The sequence below is a fragment of the Balaenoptera borealis genome, assembly GCF_965194805.1.
Source record: "Balaenoptera borealis genome assembly, chromosome: 19".
Lineage (NCBI taxonomy): Eukaryota > Metazoa > Chordata > Mammalia > Artiodactyla > Balaenopteridae > Balaenoptera > Balaenoptera borealis.
In genome coordinates, this window is record NC_138878.1 from 38,746,203 (window position 1) to 38,768,626 (window position 22,424).

The following is a 22,424-nucleotide window of genomic DNA, read 5'->3' on the forward strand; positions in this document are numbered from 1 at the left end:
CCTGGGAACATGACTGTGGTTTGAATCTGGAACCCTGTGGCCTGGGAACATGACATCGGTTGGATTCTGGAATCCTGTGGCCTGGGAACAAGACTGAGGTTTGATTGTGCAACCCTCTGGCCTGGGAACATGACTGTGGTTTGATTCTGAAACCCTGTGGCCTGGGAAAATGACTGAGGTTTGTTTCTGGAAGCCTGTTCCCTGGGAACATGACTGAGGTTGGATTCTGGACACCTGTGTTCTGGGAAATTGAATGAGGTTTGATTGTTGAAACCTGTGCCCTGCGAACATGACTGAGGTTTGATAATGGAAACATGTGTCCTGGGAATATGACTGAGGTTTGATTCTGGAAACCTGTGGCCTGGGATAATGACTGAGGTTTCATTGTGGAAACATGTGGCCTGGGATCATGACTGAGGTTTGATGGTGGACCACTCTTGACTGGCAAAATGACTGAGGCTGGATTTTGAAACCCTGTGGCCTGGCAACATGACTGAAGCCTGATTCTGAAACCCTGTGGCCTGGGAACATGAGAAAGGTTTGATTCTGGAACCCTGTGGCTTGGGAATATGTCTGAGGTTTGATGGTGGAAACCTGTGGCCTGGCAACATGACTGAGGTTTGTTACTGGAACCCTGTTCCCTGGGAACATGAGTGAGGTTTGCTTCTGGACACCTTTGTCCTGGGAACATGACCGTGCTTTGATTGTGGAAACCTGTGGCCTGCGAACATGACTGAGGTTTGATTCTGGAACCATGTGTCATGGGAATATGACTGAGGTTTGATTCTGGAAATCTGTGGCCTGGGAACTTGACTGAGGTTTGATGGCAGAAACCTGTGGACTGGCGACATGACTGAGGTTTGATTGTAGAACCCTCTGTCCTGGAAACATGACTGCGACCTGATACTTGAAACCCATGGCCTGGGAACTTGACATTGGTTTGATTCTGGAACCCTGTGGCCAGGGAACAGGACAGAGGCGTGATTCTGGAATCCTGTGGCCTGGGAACATGACATCTGTTTAGATTGTGGAATACTGTGCCATGGGAACCTGACTGAGGCTTGGTTCTGGAACCCTGTGCACTGGGAACATGACTGAGGTTTTATTCTGGAATCCTGTGGCCTGGGAACATGACATCAGTGGATTCTGGAACCCTGTGGCCTGGGAACATGAGAACGGTTTGATTCTGGAACCCTATGGCCTGGGAACATGTCTGAGGTTTCATGGTGGAAACCTGTGGCTTGGCAACATGACTGAGGTTTGTTCCTGGAACCCTGTTCCCTGGGAACATGACTGAGGTTTGATTCTGGACACCTTTGTGCTGGGAACATGACTGTGGTTTGATTGTGGAACCATGGGTCCTGCAAACATGACTGAGGTTTGATTCTGGAACCATGTGACCTGGGAATATGACTGCGGTTTGATTCTGGAAATCTGTGGCCTGGGAACTTGACTGAGGTTTGATGGCAGAAACCTGTGGACTGGCGACATGACTGAGGTTTGATTGTAGAACCCTCTGTCCTGGAAACATGACTGCGACCTGATACTTGAAACCCATGGCCTGGGAACTTGACATTGGTTTGATTCTGGAACCCTGTGCCAGGGAATATGACAGAGGCGTGATTCTGGAACCCTGTGGCCTGGGAACATGAGAACGGTTTGATTCTGGAACCCTTTGGCCTGGGAACATGTCTGAGGTTTCATGGTGGAAACCTGTGGCTTGGCAACATGACTGAGGTTTGTTACTGGAACCCTGTTCCCTGGGAACATGACTGAGGTTTGATTCTGGACACCTTTGTGCTGGGAACATGACTGTGGTTTGATTGTGGAACCATGGGTCCTGCAAACATGACTGAGGTTTGATTCTGGAACCATGTGACCTGGGAATATGACTGCGGTTTGATTCTGGAAATCTGTGGCCTGGGAACTTGACTGAGGTTTGATGGCAGAAACCTGTGGACTGGCAACATGACTGAGGTTTGACTGTAGAACCCTGTGCCCTGGAAACATGACTGCGGCCTGGTACTGGAAACCCATGGCCTAGGAACTTGACATTGGTTTGATTCTGGAACCCTGTGGCCTGGGAACATGACTGAGGCGTGATTCTGGAAACCTGTGGCCTGGGAACATGACATCTGTTTAGATTGTGGAATACTGTGCCCTGGGAACCTGACTGAAGGCTTGGTTCTGGAATCCTGTGGACTGGGAACATGACTGAGGATTGATTCTGGGACCATGTGGCCTGGGTATATGACTGTGTTTTGATTCTGGAGGGCATTGTCCTGGGAACATGACTTATGTTAGATTGTGGAATCCTGTGGCCTGGGAATATGACATCGGTTTGGATTCTGGTACCCTGTTGCCTGGGAACATGAAATCGGTTTGATTGTGGAAACCTGTGGTCTGGCAATATGACTGAGGTTTGATGGTGGTACCCTATGGCCTGGCAACATGACTGAGGTTTAATTCTGGATGCTTGTGGCCTGGGAACATGACTGAGGCGTGATTCTGGAATCCTGGGGCCTGGGAATATGACATCTGTTTAGATTGTGGAATACTGTGCCCTGGGAACCTAACTGAGGCTTGGTTCTGGAACCCTGTGGACTGGGAACATGACTGAGGTTTTATTCTGGAACCCTGTAGACTGGGAATATAACTGAGGATTGATACTGGAACCCTGTTGCCTGGGAACATTACATCAGTGGATTCTGGAACCCTGTGGCCGGGGAACATGAGAACGGTTTGATTCTGGAACCCTGTGGCCTGGGAACATGCCTGAGGTTTGATGGTCGAAACCTGTGGCTTGGCAACATGACTGAGGTTTGTTCCTGGAACCCTGTTCCCTGGGAACATGACTGAGGTTTGATTCCGGAACCCTGTAGCCTGGGAACATAACTGAGGATTAATTCTGGAACCCTGTGGCCTGGGAACATGACATCGGTGGATTCTGGAACCCTGTGGCCTGGGAACATGACATCGGTGGATTCTGGAACCCTCTGGCCAGGGAACATGAGAACGGTTTGATTCTGGAACCCTGTGTCCTGGAAACTTGTCTGAGGTTTGATGGTGGAAACCTGTGACCAGGCAACATGACTGAGGGTTGATGGTGGAACCCTGTGGCCTGGAAAGATGACTTAGGTTTGATTGTGGAACACTCTGGCCTGGGAACATGACTGAGGCTTGCTGGTGGAACCGTGGCCTAGCAAAAGGACTGAGGTTTGATTGTGGAACCCTCTGGCCTGGGAATATGACTGAGGTTTAGTTGTGGTACCCTGTGGCCTGAGAACATGACTGGGATTTTATTTTTGAAACCTGTGTCCAGGGAACATGACTGAGGTTTGATTCTGGAACCCTGGGTCCTGGGAACATGACTGAGGTTTGAATCTGGAACCATGTGGCCTGGGAATATGACTGAGGTTTGATTCTGGAAACCATTGGCCTGGGAACATGCCTGATGTGAGATTGTGGAATCCTGTGGCTTGGGAACATGACATCGGTTTGGATTCTGGTACCCTGTTGCCTGGGAACATGAAATCGGATTGATTCTGGAAACCTGTGGCCTGGGAATATGAGTGAGGTTTGATTCTGGAACCATGTGGCCTGGGAACATGACATCTGTTTAGTTTGTGGAATACTGTGCCCCGGTAACCTGACTGAGCCTTGGTTCTGGAACCCTGTGGACTGGGAACATGACTGAGGTTTGATTCTGGAACCCTGTAGCCAGGGAACATAACTGAGGATTGATTCTGGAACCCTGTGGCCTGGGAACATGACATCGGTGGATTCTGGAACCCTGTGGCCAGGGAACATGAGAACGGTTTGATTCTGGAACCCTGTGTCCTGGAAACTTGTCTGAGGTTTGATGGTGGAAACCTCTGACCTGGCAACATGACTGAGGTTTAATTCTGGAAGACTGTGGCCAGGGAACATGATATCGGGTTGACTCTGGAAACCTGTGTCCTGGGAACATGACTGAGGTTTGCTTCTGGAAACCTGTGGCCTGGGAACATGGCTGAGGTTTGATTGTGGAACCCCCTGGCCTGGGAACATGACTGTGGTTTGAATCTGGAACCCTGTGGCCTGGGAACATGACATCGGTTGGATTCTGGAATCCTGTGGCCTGGGAACAAGACTGAGGTTTGATTGTGCAACCCTCTGGCCTGGGAACATGACTGTGGTTTGATTCTGAAACCCTGTGGCCTGGGAAAATGACTGAGGTTTGTTTCTGGAAGCCTGTTCCCTGGGAACATGACTGAGGTTGGATTCTGGACACCTGTGTTCTGGGAAATTGAATGAGGTTTGATTGTTGAAACCTGTGCCCTGCGAACATGACTGAGGTTTGATAATGGAAACATGTGTCCTGGGAATATGACTGAGGTTTGATTCTGGAAACCTGTGGCCTGGGATAATGACTGAGGTTTCATTGTGGAAACATGTGGCCTGGGATCATGACTGAGGTTTGATGGTGGACCACTCTTGACTGGCAAAATGACTGAGGCTGGATTTTGGAACCCTGTGGCCTGGCAACATGACTGAAGCCTGATTCTGAAACCCTGTGGCCTGGGAACATGAGAAAGGTTTGATTCTGGAACCCTGTGGCTTGGGAATATGTCTGAGGTTTGATGGTGGAAACCTGTGGCCTGGCAACATGACTGAGGTTTGTTACTGGAACCCTGTTCCCTGGGAACATGAGTGAGGTTTGCTTCTGGACACCTTTGTCCTGGGAACATGACCGTGCTTTGATTGTGGAAACCTGTGGCCTGCGAACATGACTGAGGTTTGATTCTGGAACCATGTGTCATGGCAATATGACTGAGGTTTGATTCTGGAAATCTGTGGCCTGGGAACTTGACTGAGGTTTGATGGCAGAAACCTGTGGACTGGCGACATGACTGAGGTTTGATTGTAGAACCCTCTGTCCTGGAAACATGACTGCGACCTGATACTTGAAACCCATGGCCTGGGAACTTGACATTGGTTTGATTCTGGAACCCTGTGGCCAGGGAACATGACAGAGGCGTGATTCTGGAATCCTGTGGCCTGGGAACATGACATCTGTTTAGATTGTGGAATACTGTGCCATGGGAACCTGACTGAAGGCTTGGTTCTGGAACCCTGTGCACTGGGAACATGACTGAGGTTTTATTCTGGAATCCTGTGGCCTGGGAACATGACATCAGTGAATTCTGGAACCCTGTGGCCTGGGAACATGAGAACGGTTTGATTCTGGAACCCTATGGCCTGGGAACATGTCTGAGGTTTCATGGTGGAAACCTGTGGCTTGGCAACATGACTGAGGTTTGTTACTGGAACCCTGTTCCCTGGGAACATGACTGAGGTTTGATTCTGGACACCTTTGTGCTGGGAACATGACTGTGGTTTGATTGTGGAACCATGGGTCCTGCAAACATGACTGAGGTTTGATTCTGGAACCATGTGACCTGGGAATATGACTGCGGTTTGATTCTGGAAATCTGTGGCCTGGGAACTTGACTGAGGTTTGATGGCAGAAACCTGTGGACTGGCAACATGACTGAGGTTTGACTGTAGAACCCTGTGCCCTGGAAACATGACTGCGGCCTGGTACTGGAAACCCATGGCCTAGGAACTTGACATTGGTTTGATTCTGGAACCCTGTGGCCTGGGAACATGACTGAGGCGTGATTCTGGAAACCTGTGGCCTGGGAACATGACATCTGTTTAGATTGTGGAATACTGTGCCCTGGGAACCTGACTGAGGCTTGGTTCTGGAATCCTGTGGACTGGGAACATGACTGAGGATTGATTCTGGGGCCATGTGGCCTGGGTATATGACTGTGGTTTGATTCTGGAGGGCATTGTCCTGGGAACATGACTTATGTTAGATTGTGGAATCCTGTGGCCTGGGAACATGACATCGGTTTGGATTCTGGTACCCTGTTGCCTGGGAACATGAAATCGGTTTGATTGTGGAAACCTGTGGTCTGGCAATATGACTGAGGTTTGATGGTGGTACCCTATGGCCTGGCAACATGACTGAGGTTTAATTCTGGATGCTTGTGGCCTGGGAACATGACTGAGGCGTGATTCTGGAATCCTGTGGCCTGGGAATATGACATCTGTTTAGATTGTGGAATACTGTGCCCTGGGAACCTAACTGAGGCTTGGTTCTGGAACCCTGTGGACTGGGAACATGACTGAGGTTTTATTCTGGAACCCTGTAGACTGGGAATATAACTGAGGATTGATACTGGAACCCTGTTGCCTGGGAACATTACATCAGTGGATTCTGGAACCCTGTGGCCGGGGAACATGAGAACGGTTTGATTCTGGAACCCTGTGGCCTGGGAACATGTCTGAGGTTTGATGGTGGAAACCTGTGGCTTGGCAACATGACTGAGGTTTGTTCCTGGAACCCTGTTCCCTGGGAACATGACTGAGGTTTGATTCCGGAACCCTGTAGCCTGGGAACATAACTGAGGATTAATTCTGGAACCCTGTGGCCTGGGAACATGACATCGGTGGATTCTGGAACCCTGTGGCCTGGGAACATGACATCGGTGGATTCTGGAACCCTCTGGCCAGGGAACATGAGAACGGTTTGATTCTGGAACCCTGTGTCCTGGAAACTTGTCTGAGGTTTGATGGTGGAAACCTGTGACCAGGCAACATGACTGAGGGTTCATGGTGGAACCCTGTGGCCTGGAAAGATGACTTAGGTTTGATTGTGGAACACTCTGGCCTGGGAACATGACTGAGGCTTGCTGGTGGAACCGTGGCCTAGCAAAAGGACTGAGGTTTGATTGTGGAACCCTCTGGCCTGGGAATATGACTGAGGTTTAGTTGTGGTACCCTGTGGCCTGAGAACATGACTGGGATTTTAATTTTGAAACCTGTGTCCAGGGAACATGACTGAGGTTTGATTCTGGAACCCTGGGTCCTGGGAACATGACTGAGGTTTGAATCTGGAACCATGTGGCCTGGGAATATGACTGAGGTTTGATTCTGGAAACCATTGGCCTGGGAACATGCCTGATGTGAGATTGTGGAATCCTGTGGCTTGGGAACATGACATCGGTTTGGATTCTGGTACCCTGTTGCCTGGGAACATGAAATCGGATTGATTCTGGAAACCTGTGGCCTGGGAATATGAGTGAGGTTTGATTCTGGAACCATGTGGCCTGGGAACATGACATCTGTTTAGTTTGTGGAATACTGTGCCCCGGTAACCTGACTGAGCCTTGGTTCTGGAACCCTGTGGACTGGGAACATGACTGAGGTTTGATTCTGGAACCCTGTAGCCAGGGAACATAACTGAGGATTGATTCTGGAACCCTGTGGCCTGGGAACATGACATCGGTGGATTCTGGAACCCTGTGGCCAGGGAACATGAGAACGGTTTGATTCTGGAACCCTGTGTCCTGGAAACTTGTCTGAGGTTTGATGGTGGAAACCTCTGACCTGGCAACATGACTGAGGTTTAATTCTGGAAGACTGTGGCCAGGGAACATGATCTCGGATTGACTCTGGAAACCTGTGTCCTGGGAACATGACTGAGGTTTGCTTCTGGAAACCTGTGGCCTGGGAACATGGCTGAGGTTTGATTGTGGAACCCCCTGGCCTGGGAACATGACTGTGGTTTGAATCTGGAACCCTGTGGCCTGGGAACATGACATCGGTTGGATTCTGGAATCCTGTGGCCTGGGAACAAGACTGAGGTTTGATTGTGCAACCCTCTGGCCTGGGAACATGACTGTGGTTTGATTCTGAAACCCTGTGGCCTGGGAAAATGACTGAGGTTTGTTTCCGGAAGCCTGTTCCCTGGGAACATGACTGAGGTTGGATTCTGGACACCTGTGTTCTGGGAAATTGAATGAGGTTTGATTGTTGAAACCTGTGCCCTGCGAACATGACTGAGGTTTGATAATGGAAACATGTGTCCTGGGAATATGACTGAGGTTTGATTCTGGAAACCTGTGGCCTGGGATAATGACTGAGGTTTCATTGTGGAAACATGTGGCCTGGGATCATGACTGAGGTTTGATGGTGGACCACTCTTGACTGGCAAAATGACTGAGGCTGGATTTTGAAACCCTGTGGCCTGGCAACATGACTGAAGCCTGATTCTGAAACCCTGTGGCCTGGGAACATGAGAAAAGTTTGATTCTGGAACCATGTGTCATGGGAATATGACTGAGGTTTGATTCTGGAAATCTGTGGCCTGGGAACTTGACTGAGGTTTGATGGCAGAAACCTGTGGACTGGCGACATGACTGAGGTTTGATTGTAGAACCCTCTGTCCTGGAAACATGACTGCGACCTGATACTTGAAACCCATGGCCTGGGAACTTGACATTGGTTTGATTCTGGAACCCTGTGGCCAGGGAACATGACAGAGGCGTGATTCTGGAATCCTGTGGCCTGGGAACATGACATCTGTTTAGATTGTGGAATACTGTGCCATGGGAACCTAACTGAGGCTTGGTTCTGGAACCCTGTGCACTGGGAACATGACTGAGGTTTTATTCTGGAATCCTGTGGCCTGGGAACATGACATCAGTGGATTCTGGAACCCTGTGGCCTGGGAACATGAGAACGGTTTGATTCTGGAACCCTATGGCCTGGGAACATGTCTGAGGTTTCATGGTGGAAACCTGTGGCTTGGCAACATGACTGAGGTTTGTTTCTGGAAACCTGTTCCCTGGGAACATGACTGAGGTTTGATTCTGGACACCTTTGTGCTGGGAACATGACTGTGGTTTGATTGTGGAACCATGGGTCCTGCAAACATGACTGAGGTTTGATTCTGGAACCATGTGACCTGGGAATATGACTGCGGTTTGATTCTGGAAATCTGTGTCCTGGGAACTTGACTGAGGTTTGATGGCAGAAACCTGTGGACTGGCAACATGACTGAGGTTTGACTGTAGAACCCTGTGCCCTGGAAACATGACTGCGGCCTGGTACTGGAAACCCATGGCCTAGGAACTTGACATTGGTTTGATTCTGGAACCCTGTGGCCTGGGAACATGACTGAGGCGTGATTCTGGAAACCTGTGGCCTGGGAACATGACATCTGTTTAGATTGTGGAATACTGTGCCCTGGGAACCTGACTGAAGGCTTGGTTCTGGAATCCTGTGGACTGGGAACATGACTGAGGATTGATTCTGGGACCATGTGGCCTGGGTATATGACTGTGGTTTGATTCTGGAGGGCATTGTCCTGGGAACATGACTTATGTTAGATTGTGGAATCCTGTGGCCTGGGAACATGACATCGGTTTGGATTCTGGTACCCTGTTGCCTGGGAACATGAAATCGGTTTGATTGTGGAAACCTGTGGTCTGGCAATATGACTGAGGTTTGATGGTGGTACCCTATGGCCTGGCAACATGACTGAGGTTTAATTCTGGATGCTTGTGGCCTGGGAACATGACTGAGGCGTGATTCTGGAATCCTGTGGCCTGGGAATATGACATCTGTTTAGATTGTGGAATACTGTGCCCTGGGAACCTAACTGAGGCTTGGTTCTGGAACCCTGTGGACTGGGAACATGACTGAGGTTTTATTCTGGCACCCTGTAGACTGGGAATATAACTGAGGATTGATACTGGAACCCTGTTGCCTGGGAACATTACATCAGTGGATTCTGGAACCCTGTGGCCGGGGAACATGAGAACGGTTTGATTCTGGAACCCTGTGGCCTGGGAACATGTCTGAGGTTTGATGGTGGAAACCTGTGGCTTGGCAACATGACTGAGGTTTGTTCCTGGAACCCTGTTCCCTGGGAACATGACTGAGGTTTGATTCCGGAACCCTGTAGCCTGGGAACATAACTGAGGATTAATTCTGGAACCCTGTGGCCTGGGAACATGACATCGGTGGATTCTGGAACCCTGTGGCCTGGGAACATGACATCGGTGGATTCTGGAACCCTCTGGCCAGGGAACATGAGAACGGTCTGATTCTGGAACCCTGTGTCCTGGAAACTTGTCTGAGGTTTGATGGTGGAAACCTGTGACCAGGCAACATGACTGAGGGTTGATGGTGGAACCCTGTGGCCTGGAAAGATGACTTAGGTTTGATTGTGGAACACTCTGGCCTGGGAACATGACTGAGGCTTGCTGGTGGAACCGTGGCCTAGCAAAAGGACTGAGGTTTGATTGTGGAACCCTCTGGCCTGGGAATATGACTGAGGTTTAGTTGTGGTACCCTGTGGCCTGAGAACATGACTGGGATTTTATTTTTGAAACCTGTGTCCAGGGAACATGACTGAGGTTTGATTCTGGAACCCTGGGTCCCGGGAACATGACTGAGGTTTGAATCTGGAACCATGTGGCCTGGGAATATGACTGAGGTTTGATTCTGGAAACCATTGGCCTGGGAACATGCCTGATGTGAGATTGTGGAATCCTGTGGCTTGGGAACATGACATCGGTTTGGATTCTGGTACCCTGTTGCCTGGGAACATGAAATCGGATTGATTCTGGAAACCTGTGGCCTGGGAATATGAGTGAGGTTTGATTCTGGAACCATGTGGCCTGGGAACATGACATCTGTTTAGTTTGTGGAATACTGTGCCCCGGTAACCTGACTGAGCCTTGGTTCCTGAACCCTGTGGACTGGGAACATGACTGAGGTTTGATTCTGGAACCCTGTAGCCAGGGAACATAACTGAGGATTGATTCTGGAACCCTGTGGCCTGGGAACATGACATCAGTGGATTCTGGAACCCTGTGGCCAGGGAACATGAGAACGGTTTGATTCTGGAACCCTGTGTCCTGGAAACTTGTCTGAGGTTTGATGGTGGAAACCTCTGACCTGGCAACATGACTGAGGTTTAATTCTGGAAGACTGTGGCCAGGGAACATGATCTCGGGTTGACTCTGGAAACCTGTGTCCTGGGAACATGACTGAGGTTTGCTTCTGGAAACCTGTGGCCTGGGAACATGGCTGAGGTTTGATTGTGGAACCCCCTGGCCTGGGAACATGACTGTGGTTTGAATCTGGAACCCTGTGGCCTGGGAACATGACATCGGTTGGATTCTGGAATCCTGTGGCCTGGGAACAAGACTGAGGTTTGATTGTGCAACCCTCTGGCCTGGGAACATGACTGTGGTTTGATTCTGAAACCCTGTGGCCTGGGAAAATGACTGAGGTTTGTTTCTGGAAGCCTGTTCCCTGGGAACATGACTGAGGTTGGATTCTGGACACCTGTGTTCTGGGAAATTGAATGAGGTTTGATTGTTGAAACCTGTGCCCTGCGAACATGACTGAGGTTTGATAATGGAAACATGTGTCCTGGGAATATGACTGAGGTTTGATTCTGGAAACCTGTGGCCTGGGATCATGACTGAGGTTTGATGGTGGACCACTCTTGACTGGCAAAATGACTGAGGCTGGATTTTGAAACCCTGTGGCCTGGCAACATGACTGAAGCCTGATTCTGAAACCCTGTGGCCTGGGAACATGAGAAAGGTTTGATTCTGGAACCCTGTGGCTTGGGAATATGTCTGAGGTTTGATGGTGGAAACCTGTGGCCTGGCAACATGACTGAGGTTTGTTACTGGAACCCTGTTCCCTGGGAACATGAGTGAGGTTTGCTTCTGGACACCTTTGTCCTGGGAACATGACCGTGCTTTGATTGTGGAAACCTGTGGCCTGCGAACATGACTGAGGTTTGATTCTGGAACCATGTGTCATGGGAATATGACTGAGGTTTGATTCTGGAAATCTGTGGCCTGGGAACTTGACTGAGGTTTGATGGCAGAAACCTGTGGACTGGCGACATGACTGAGGTTTGATTGTAGAACCCTCTGTCCTGGAAACATGACTGCGACCTGATACTTGAAACCCATGGCCTGGGAACTTGACATTGGTTTGATTCTGGAACCCTGTGGCCAGGGAACATGACAGAGGCGTGAATCTGGAATCCTGTGGCCTGGGAACATGACATCTGTTTAGATTGTGGAATACTGTGTCCTGGGAACCTGACTGAAGGCTTGGTTCTGGAACCCTGTGCACTGGGAATATGACTGAGGATTGATTCTGGGACCATGTGGCCTGGGTATATGACTGTGGTTTGATTCTGGAGGGCATTGTCCTGGGAACATGACTTATGTTAGATTGTGGAATCCTGTGGCCTGGGAACATGACATCGGTTTGGATTCTGGTACCCTGTTGCCTGGGAACATGAAATCGTTTTGATTGTGGAAACCTGTGGTCTGGCAATATGACTGAGGTTTGATGGTGGTACCCTATGGCCTGGCAACATGACTGAGGTTTAATTCTGGATGCTTGTGGCCTGGGAACATGACTGAGGCGTGATTCTGGAACCCTGGGGCCTGGGAATATGACATCTGTTTAGATTGTGGAATACTGTGCCCTGGGAACCTAACTGAGGCTTGGTTCTGGAACCCTGTGGACTGGGAACATGACTGAGGTTTTATTCTGGAACCCTGTAGACTGGGAATATAACTGAGGATTGATACTGGAACCCTGTTGCCTGGGAACATTACATCAGTGGATTCTGGAACCCTGTGGCCGGGGAACATGAGAACGGTTTGATTCTGGAACCCTGTGGCCTGGGAACATGTCTGAGGTTTGATGGTGGAAACCTGTGGCTTGGCAACATGACTGAGGTTTGTTCCTGGAACCCTGTTCCCTGGGAACATGACTGAGGTTTGATTCCGGAACCCTGTAGCCTGGGAACATAACTGAGGATTAATTCTGGAACCCTGTGGCCTGGGAACATGACATCGGTGGATTCTGGAACCCTGTGGCCTGGGAACATGACATCGGTGGATTCTGGAACCCTCTGGCCAGGGAACATGAGAACGGTTTGATTCTGGAACCCTGTGTCCTGGAAACTTGTCTGAGGTTTGATGGTGGAAACCTGTGACCAGGCAACATGACTGAGGGTTGATGGTGGAACCCTGTGGCCTGGAAAGATGACTTAGGTTTGATTGTGGAACACTCTGGCCTGGGAACATGACTGAGGCTTGCTGGTGGAACCGTGGCCTAGCAAAAGGACTGAGGTTTGATTGTGGAACCCTCTGGCCTGGGAATATGACTGAGGTTTAGTTGTGGTACCCTGTGGCCTGAGAACATGACTGGGATTTTATTTTTGAAACCTGTGTCCAGGGAACATGACTGAGGTTTGATTCTGGAACCCTGGGTCCTGGGAACATGACTGAGGTTTGAATCTGGAACCATGTGGCCTGGGAATATGACTGAGGTTTGATTCTGGAAACCATTGGCCTGGGAACATGCCTGATGTGAGATTGTGGAATCCTGTGGCTTGGGAACATGACATCGGTTTGGATTCTGGTACCCTGTTGCCTGGGAACATGAAATCGGATTGATTCTGGAAACCTGTGGCCTGGGAATATGAGTGAGGTTTGATTCTGGAACCATGTGGCCTGGGAACATGACATCTGTTTAGTTTGTGGAATACTGTGCCCCGGTAACCTGACTGAGCCTTGGTTCCTGAACCCTGTGGACTGGGAACATGACTGAGGTTTGATTCTGGAACCCTGTAGCCAGGGAACATAACTGAGGATTGATTCTGGAACCCTGTGGCCTGGGAACATGACATCAGTGGATTCTGGAACCCTGTGGCCAGGGAACATGAGAACGGTTTGATTCTGGAACCCTGTGTCCTGGAAACTTGTCTGAGGTTTGATGGTGGAAACCTCTGACCTGGCAACATGACTGAGGTTTAATTCTGGAAGACTGTGGCCAGGGAACATGATCTCGGGTTGACTCTGGAAACCTGTGTCCTGGGAACATGACTGAGGTTTGCTTCTGGAAACCTGTGGCCTGGGAACATGGCTGAGGTTTGATTGTGGAACCCCCTGGCCTGGGAACATGACTGTGGTTTGAATCTGGAACCCTGTGGCCTGGGAACATGACATCGGTTGGATTCTGGAATCCTGTGGCCTGGGAACAAGACTGAGGTTTGATTGTGCAACCCTCTGGCCTGGGAACATGACTGTGGTTTGATTCTGAAACCCTGTGGCCTGGGAAAATGACTGAGGTTTGTTTCTGGAAGCCTGTTCCCTGGGAACATGACTGAGGTTGGATTCTGGACACCTGTGTTCTGGGAAATTGAATGAGGTTTGATTGTTGAAACCTGTGCCCTGCGAACATGACTGAGGTTTGATAATGGAAACATGTGTCCTGGGAATATGACTGAGGTTTGATTCTGGAAACCTGTGGCCTGGGATCATGACTGAGGTTTGATGGTGGACCACTCTTGACTGGCAAAATGACTGAGGCTGGATTTTGAAACCCTGTGGCCTGGCAACATGACTGAAGCCTGATTCTGAAACCCTGTGGCCTGGGAACATGAGAAAGGTTTGATTCTGGAACCCTGTGGCTTGGGAATATGTCTGAGGTTTGATGGTGGAAACCTGTGGCCTGGCAACATGACTGAGGTTTGTTACTGGAACCCTGTTCCCTGGGAACATGAGTGAGGTTTGCTTCTGGACACCTTTGTCCTGGGAACATGACCGTGCTTTGATTGTGGAAACCTGTGGCCTGCGAACATGACTGAGGTTTGATTCTGGAACCATGTGTCATGGGAATATGACTGAGGTTTGATTCTGGAAATCTGTGGCCTGGGAACTTGACTGAGGTTTGATGGCAGAAACCTGTGGACTGGCGACATGACTGAGGTTTGATTGTAGAACCCTCTGTCCTGGAAACATGACTGCGACCTGATACTTGAAACCCATGGCCTGGGAACTTGACATTGGTTTGATTCTGGAACCCTGTGGCCAGGGAACATGACAGAGGCGTGAATCTGGAATCCTGTGGCCTGGGAACATGACATCTGTTTAGATTGTGGAATACTGTGTCCTGGGAACCTGACTGAAGGCTTGGTTCTGGAACCCTGTGCACTGGGAATATGACTGAGGATTGATTCTGGGACCATGTGGCCTGGGTATATGACTGTGGTTTGATTCTGGAGGGCATTGTCCTGGGAACATGACTTATGTTAGATTGTGGAATCCTGTGGCCTGGGAACATGACATCGGTTTGGATTCTGGTACCCTGTTGCCTGGGAACATGAAATCGTTTTGATTGTGGAAACCTGTGGTCTGGCAATATGACTGAGGTTTGATGGTGGTACCCTATGGCCTGGCAACATGACTGAGGTTTAATTCTGGATGCTTGTGGCCTGGGAACATGACTGAGGCGTGATTCTGGAACCCTGGGGCCTGGGAATATGACATCTGTTTAGATTGTGGAATACTGTGCCCTGGGAACCTAACTGAGGCTTGGTTCTGGAACCCTGTGGACTGGGAACATGACTGAGGTTTTATTCTGGAACCCTGTAGACTGGGAATATAACTGAGGATTGATACTGGAACCCTGTTGCCTGGGAACATTACATCAGTGGATTCTGGAACCCTGTGGCCGGGGAACATGAGAACGGTTTGATTCTGGAACCCTGTGGCCTGGGAACATGTCTGAGGTTTGATGGTGGAAACCTGTGGCTTGGCAACATGACTGAGGTTTGTTCCTGGAACCCTGTTCCCTGGGAACATGACTGAGGTTTGATTCCGGAACCCTGTAGCCTGGGAACATAACTGAGGATTAATTCTGGAACCCTGTGGCCTGGGAACATGACATCGGTGGATTCTGGAACCCTGTGGCCTGGGAACATGACATCGGTGGATTCTGGAACCCTCTGGCCAGGGAACATGAGAACGGTTTGATTCTGGAACCCTGTGTCCTGGAAACTTGTCTGAGGTTTGATGGTGGAAACCTGTGACCAGGCAACATGACTGAGGGTTGATGGTGGAACCCTGTGGCCTGGAAAGATGACTTAGGTTTGATTGTGGAACACTCTGGCCTGGGAACATGACTGAGGCTTGCTGGTGGAACCGTGGCCTAGCAAAAGGACTGAGGTTTGATTGTGGAACCCTCTGGCCTGGGAATATGACTGAGGTTTAGTTGTGGTACCCTGTGGCCTGAGAACATGACTGGGATTTTATTTTTGAAACCTGTGTCCAGGGAACATGACTGAGGTTTGATTCTGGAACCCTGGGTCCTGGGAACATGACTGAGGTTTGAATCTGGAACCATGTGGCCTGGGAATATGACTGAGGTTTGATTCTGGAAACCATTGGCCTGGGAACATGCCTGATGTGAGATTGTGGAATCCTGTGGCTTGGGAACATGACATCGGTTTGGATTCTGGTACCCTGTTGCCTGGGAACATGAAATCGGATTGATTCTGGAAACCTGTGGCCTGGGAATATGAGTGAGGTTTGATTCTGGAACCATGTGGCCTGGGAACATGACATCTGTTTAGTTTGTGGAATACTGTGCCCCGGTAACCTGACTGAGCCTTGGTTCTGGAACCCTGTGGACTGGGAACATGACTGAGGTTTGATTCTGGAACCCTGTAGCCAGGGAACATAACTGAGGATTGATTCTGGAACCCTGTGGCCTGGGAACATGACATCGGTGGATTCTGGAACCCTGTGGCCAGGGAACATGAGAACGGTTTGATTCTGGAACCCTGTGTCCTGGAAACTTGTCTGAGGTTTGATGGTGGAAACCTCTGACCTGGCAACATGACTGAGGTTTAATTCTGGAAGACTGTGGCCAGGGAACATGATCTCGGGTTGACTCTGGAAACCTGTGTCCTGGGAACATGACTGAGGTTTGCTTCTGGAAACCTGTGGCCTGGGAACATGGCTGAGGTTTGATTGTGGAACCCCCTGGCCTGGGAACATGACTGTGGTTTGAATCTGGAACCCTGTGGCCTGGGAACATGACATCGGTTGGATTCTGGAATCCTGTGGCCTGGGAACAAGACTGAGGTTTGATTGTGCAACCCTCTGGCCTGGGAACATGACTGTGGTTTGATTCTGAAACCCTGTGGCCTGGGAAAATGACTGAGGTTTGTTTCCGGAAGCCTGTTCCCTGGGAACATGACTGAGGTTGGATTCTGGACACCTGTGTTCTGGGAAATTGAATGAGGTTTGATTGTTGAAACCTGTGCCCTGCGAACATGACTGAGGTTTGATAATGGAAACATGTGTCCTGGGAATATGACTGAGGTTTGATTCTGGAAACCTGTGGCCTGGGATAATGACTGAGGTTTCATTGTGGAAACATGTGGCCTGGGATCATGACTGAGGTTTGATGGTGGACCACTCTTGACTGGCAAAATGACTGAGGCTGGATTTTGAAACCCTGTGGCCTGGCAACATGACTGAAGCCTGATTCTGAAACCCTGTGGCCTGGGAACATGAGAAAAGTTTGATTCTGGAACCATGTGTCATGGGAATATGACTGAGGTTTGATTCTGGAAATCTGTGGCCTGGGAACTTGACTGAGGTTTGATGGCAGAAACCTGTGGACTGGCGACATGACTGAGGTTTGATTGTAGAACCCTCTGTCCTGGAAACATGACTGCGACCTGATACTTGAAACCCATGGCCTGGGAACTTGACATTGGTTTGATTCTGGAACCCTGTGGCCAGGGAACATGACAGAGGCGTGATTCTGGAATCCTGTGGCCTGGGAACATGACATCTGTTTAGATTGTGGAATACTGTGCCATGGGAACCTAACTGAGGCTTGGTTCTGGAACCCTGTGCACTGGGAACATGACTGAGGTTTTATTCTGGAATCCTGTGGCCTGGGAACATGACATCAGTGGATTCTGGAACCCTGTGGCCTGGGAACATGAGAACGGTTTGATTCTGGAACCCTATGGCCTGGGAACATGTCTGAGGTTTCATGGTGGAAACCTGTGGCTTGGCAACATGACTGAGGTTTGTTTCTGGAAACCTGTTCCCTGGGAACATGACTGAGGTTTGATTCTGGACACCTTTGTGCTGGGAACATGACTGTGGTTTGATTGTGGAACCATGGGTCCTGCAAACATGACTGAGGTTTGATTCTGGAACCATGTGACCTGGGAATATGACTGCGGTTTGATTCTGGAAATCTGTGTCCTGGGAACTTGACTGAGGTTTGATGGCAGAAACCTGTGGACTGGCAACATGACTGAGGTTTGACTGTAGAACCCTGTGCCCTGGAAACATGACTGCGGCCTGGTACTGGAATCCCATGGCCTAGGAACTTGACATTGGTTTGATTCTGGAACCCTGTGGCCTGGGAACATGACTGAGGCGTGATTCTGGAAACCTGTGGCCTGGGAACATGACATCTGTTTAGATTGTGGAATACTGTGCCCTGGGAACCTGACTGAAGGCTTGGTTCTGGAATCCTGTGGACTGGGAACATGACTGAGGATTGATTCTGGGACCATGTGGCCTGGGTATATGACTGTGGTTTGATTCTGGAGGGCATTGTCCTGGGAACATGACTTATGTTAGATTGTGGAATCCTGTGGCCTGGGAACATGACATCGGTTTGGATTCTGGTACCCTGTTGCCTGGGAACATGAAATCGGTTTGATTGTGGAAACCTGTGGTCTGGCAATATGACTGAGGTTTGATGGTGGTACCCTATGGCCTGGCAACATGACTGAGGTTTAATTCTGGATGCTTGTGGCCTGGGAACATGACTGAGGCGTGATTCTGGAATCCTGTGGCCTGGGAATATGACATCTGTTTAGATTGTGGAATACTGTGCCCTGGGAACCTAACTGAGGCTTGGTTCTGGAACCCTGTGGACTGGGAACATGACTGAGGTTTTATTCTGGCACCCTGTAGACTGGGAATATAACTGAGGATTGATACTGGAACCCTGTTGCCTGGGAACATTACATCAGTGGATTCTGGAACCCTGTGGCCGGGGAACATGAGAACGGTTTGATTCTGGAACCCTGTGGCCTGGGAACATGTCTGAGGTTTGATGGTGGAAACCTGTGGCTTGGCAACATGACTGAGGTTTGTTCCTGGAACCCTGTTCCCTGGGAACATGACTGAGGTTTGATTCCGGAACCCTGTAGCCTGGGAACATAACTGAGGATTAATTCTGGAACCCTGTGGCCTGGGAACATGACATCGGTGGATTCTGGAACCCTGTGGCCTGGGAACATGACATCGGTGGATTCTGGAACCCTCTGGCCAGGGAACATGAGAACGGTTTGATTCTGGAACCCTGTGTCCTGGAAACTTGTCTGAGGTTTGATGGTGGAAACCTGTGACCAGGCAACATGACTGAGGGTTGATGGTGGAACCCTGTGGCCTGGAAAGATGACTTAGGTTTGATTGTGGAACACTCTGGCCTGGGAACATGACTGAGGCTTGCTGGTGGAACCGTGGCCTAGCAAAAGGACTGAGGTTTGATTGTGGAACCCTCTGGCCTGGGAATATGACTGAGGTTTAGTTGTGGTACCCTGTGGCCTGAGAACATGACTGGGATTTTATTTTTGAAACCTGTGTCCAGGGAACATGACTGAGGTTTGATTCTGGAACCCTGGGTCCTGGGAACATGACTGAGGTTTGAATCTGGAACCATGTGGCCTGGGAATATGACTGAGGTTTGATTCTGGAAACCATTGGCCTGGGAACATGCCTGATGTGAGATTGTGGAATCCTGTGGCTTGGGAACATGACATCGGTTTGGATTCTGGTACCCTGTTGCCTGGGAACATGAAATCGGATTGATTCTGGAAACCTGTGGCCTGGGAATATGAGTGAGGTTTGATTCTGGAACCATGTGGCCTGGGAACATGACATCTGTTTAGTTTGTGGAATACTGTGCCCCGGTAACCTGACTGAGCCTTGGTTCCTGAACCCTGTGGACTGGGAACATGACTGAGGTTTGATTCTGGAACCCTGTAGCCAGGGAACATAACTGAGGATTGATTCTGGAACCCTGTGGCCTGGGAACATGACATCAGTGGATTCTGGAACCCTGTGGCCAGGGAACATGAGAACGGTTTGATTCTGGAACCCTGTGTCCTGGAAACTTGTCTGAGGTTTGATGGTGGAAACCTCTGACCTGGCAACATGACTGAGGTTTAATTCTGGAAGACTGTGGCCAGGGAACATGATCTCGGGTTGACTCTGGAAACCTGTGTCCTGGGAACATGACTGAGGTTTGCTTCTGGAAACCTGTGGCCTGGGAACATGGCTGAGGTTTGATTGTGGAACCCCCTGGCCTGGGAACATGACTGTGGTTTGAATCTGGAACCCTGTGGCCTGGGAACATGACATCGGTTGGATTCTGGAATCCTGTGGCCTGGGAACAAGACTGAGGTTTGATTGTGCAACCCTCTGGCCTGGGAACATGACTGTGGTTTGATTCTGAAACCCTGTGGCCTGGGAAAATGACTGAGGTTTGTTTCTGGAAGCCTGTTCCCTGGGAACATGACTGAGGTTGGATTCTGGACACCTGTGTTCTGGGAAATTGAATGAGGTTTGATTGTTGAAACCTGTGCCCTGCGAACATGACTGAGGTTTGATAATGGAAACATGTGTCCTGGGAATATGACTGAGGTTTGATTCTGGAAACCTGTGGCCTGGGATCATGACTGAGGTTTGATGGTGGACCACTCTTGACTGGCAAAATGACTGAGGCTGGATTTTGAAACCCTGTGGCCTGGCAACATGACTGAAGCCTGATTCTGAAACCCTGTGGCCTGGGAACATGAGAAAGGTTTGATTCTGGAACCCTGTGGCTTGGGAATATGTCTGAGGTTTGATGGTGGAAACCTGTGGCCTGGCAACATGACTGAGGTTTGTTACTGGAACCCTGTTCCCTGGGAACATGAGTGAGGTTTGCTTCTGGACACCTTTGTCCTGGGAACATGACCGTGCTTTGATTGTGGAAACCTGTGGCCTGCGAACATGACTGAGGTTTGATTCTGGAACCATGTGTCATGGGAATATGACTGAGGTTTGATTCTGGAAATCTGTGGCCTGGGAACTTGACTGAGGTTTGATGGCAGAAACCTGTGGACTGGCGACATGACTGAGGTTTGATTGTAGAACCCTCTGTCCTGGAAACATGACTGCGACCTGATACTTGAAACCCATGGCCTGGGAACTTGACATTGGTTTGATTCTGGAACCCTGTGGCCAGGGAACATGACAGAGGCGTGAATCTGGAATCCTGTGGCCTGGGAACATGACATCTGTTTAGATTGTGGAATACTGTGTCCTGGGAACCTGACTGAAGGCTTGGTTCTGGAACCCTGTGCACTGGGAATATGACTGAGGATTGATTCTGGGACCATGTGGCCTGGGTATATGACTGTGGTTTGATTCTGGAGGGCATTGTCCTGGGAACATGACTTATGTTAGATTGTGGAATCCTGTGGCCTGGGAACATGACATCGGTTTGGATTCTGGTACCCTGTTGCCTGGGAACATGAAATCGTTTTGATTGTGGAAACCTGTGGTCTGGCAATATGACTGAGGTTTGATGGTGGTACCCTATGGCCTGGCAACATGACTGAGGTTTAATTCTGGATGCTTGTGGCCTGGGAACATGACTGAGGCGTGATTCTGGAATCCTGGGGCCTGGGAATATGACATCTGTTTAGATTGTGGAATACTGTGCCCTGGGAACCTAACTGAGGCTTGGTTCTGGAACCCTGTGGACTGGGAACATGACTGAGGTTTTATTCTGGAACCCTGTAGACTGGGAATATAACTGAGGATTGATACTGGAACCCTGTTGCCTGGGAACATTACATCAGTGGATTCTGGAACCCTGTGGCCGGGGAACATGAGAACGGTTTGATTCTGGAACCCTGTGGCCTGGGAACATGTCTGAGGTTTGATGGTGGAAACCTGTGGCTTGGCAACATGACTGAGGTTTGTTCCTGGAACCCTGTTCCCTGGGAACATGACTGAGGTTTGATTCCGGAACCCTGTAGCCTGGGAACATAACTGAGGATTAATTCTGGAACCCTGTGGCCTGGGAACATGACATCGGTGGATTCTGGAACCCTGTGGCCTGGGAACATGACATCGGTGGATTCTGGAACCCTCTGGCCAGGGAACATGAGAACGGTTTGATTCTGGAACCCTGTGTCCTGGAAACTTGTCTGAGGTTTGATGGTGGAAACCTGTGACCAGGCAACATGACTGAGGGTTGATGGTGGAACCCTGTGGCCTGGAAAGATGACTTAGGTTTGATTGTGGAACACTCTGGCCTGGGAACATGACTGAGGCTTGCTGGTGGAACCGTGGCCTAGCAAAAGGACTGAGGTTTGATTGTGGAACCCTCTGGCCTGGGAATATGACTGAGGTTTAGTTGTGGTACCCTGTGGCCTGAGAACATGACTGGGATTTTATTTTTGAAACCTGTGTCCAGGGAACATGACTGAGGTTTGATTCTGGAACCCTGGGTCCTGGGAACATGACTGAGGTTTGAATCTGGAACCATGTGGCCTGGGAATATGACTGAGGTTTGATTCTGGAAACCATTGGCCTGGGAACATGCCTGATGTGAGATTGTGGAATCCTGTGGCTTGGGAACATGACATCGGTTTGGAT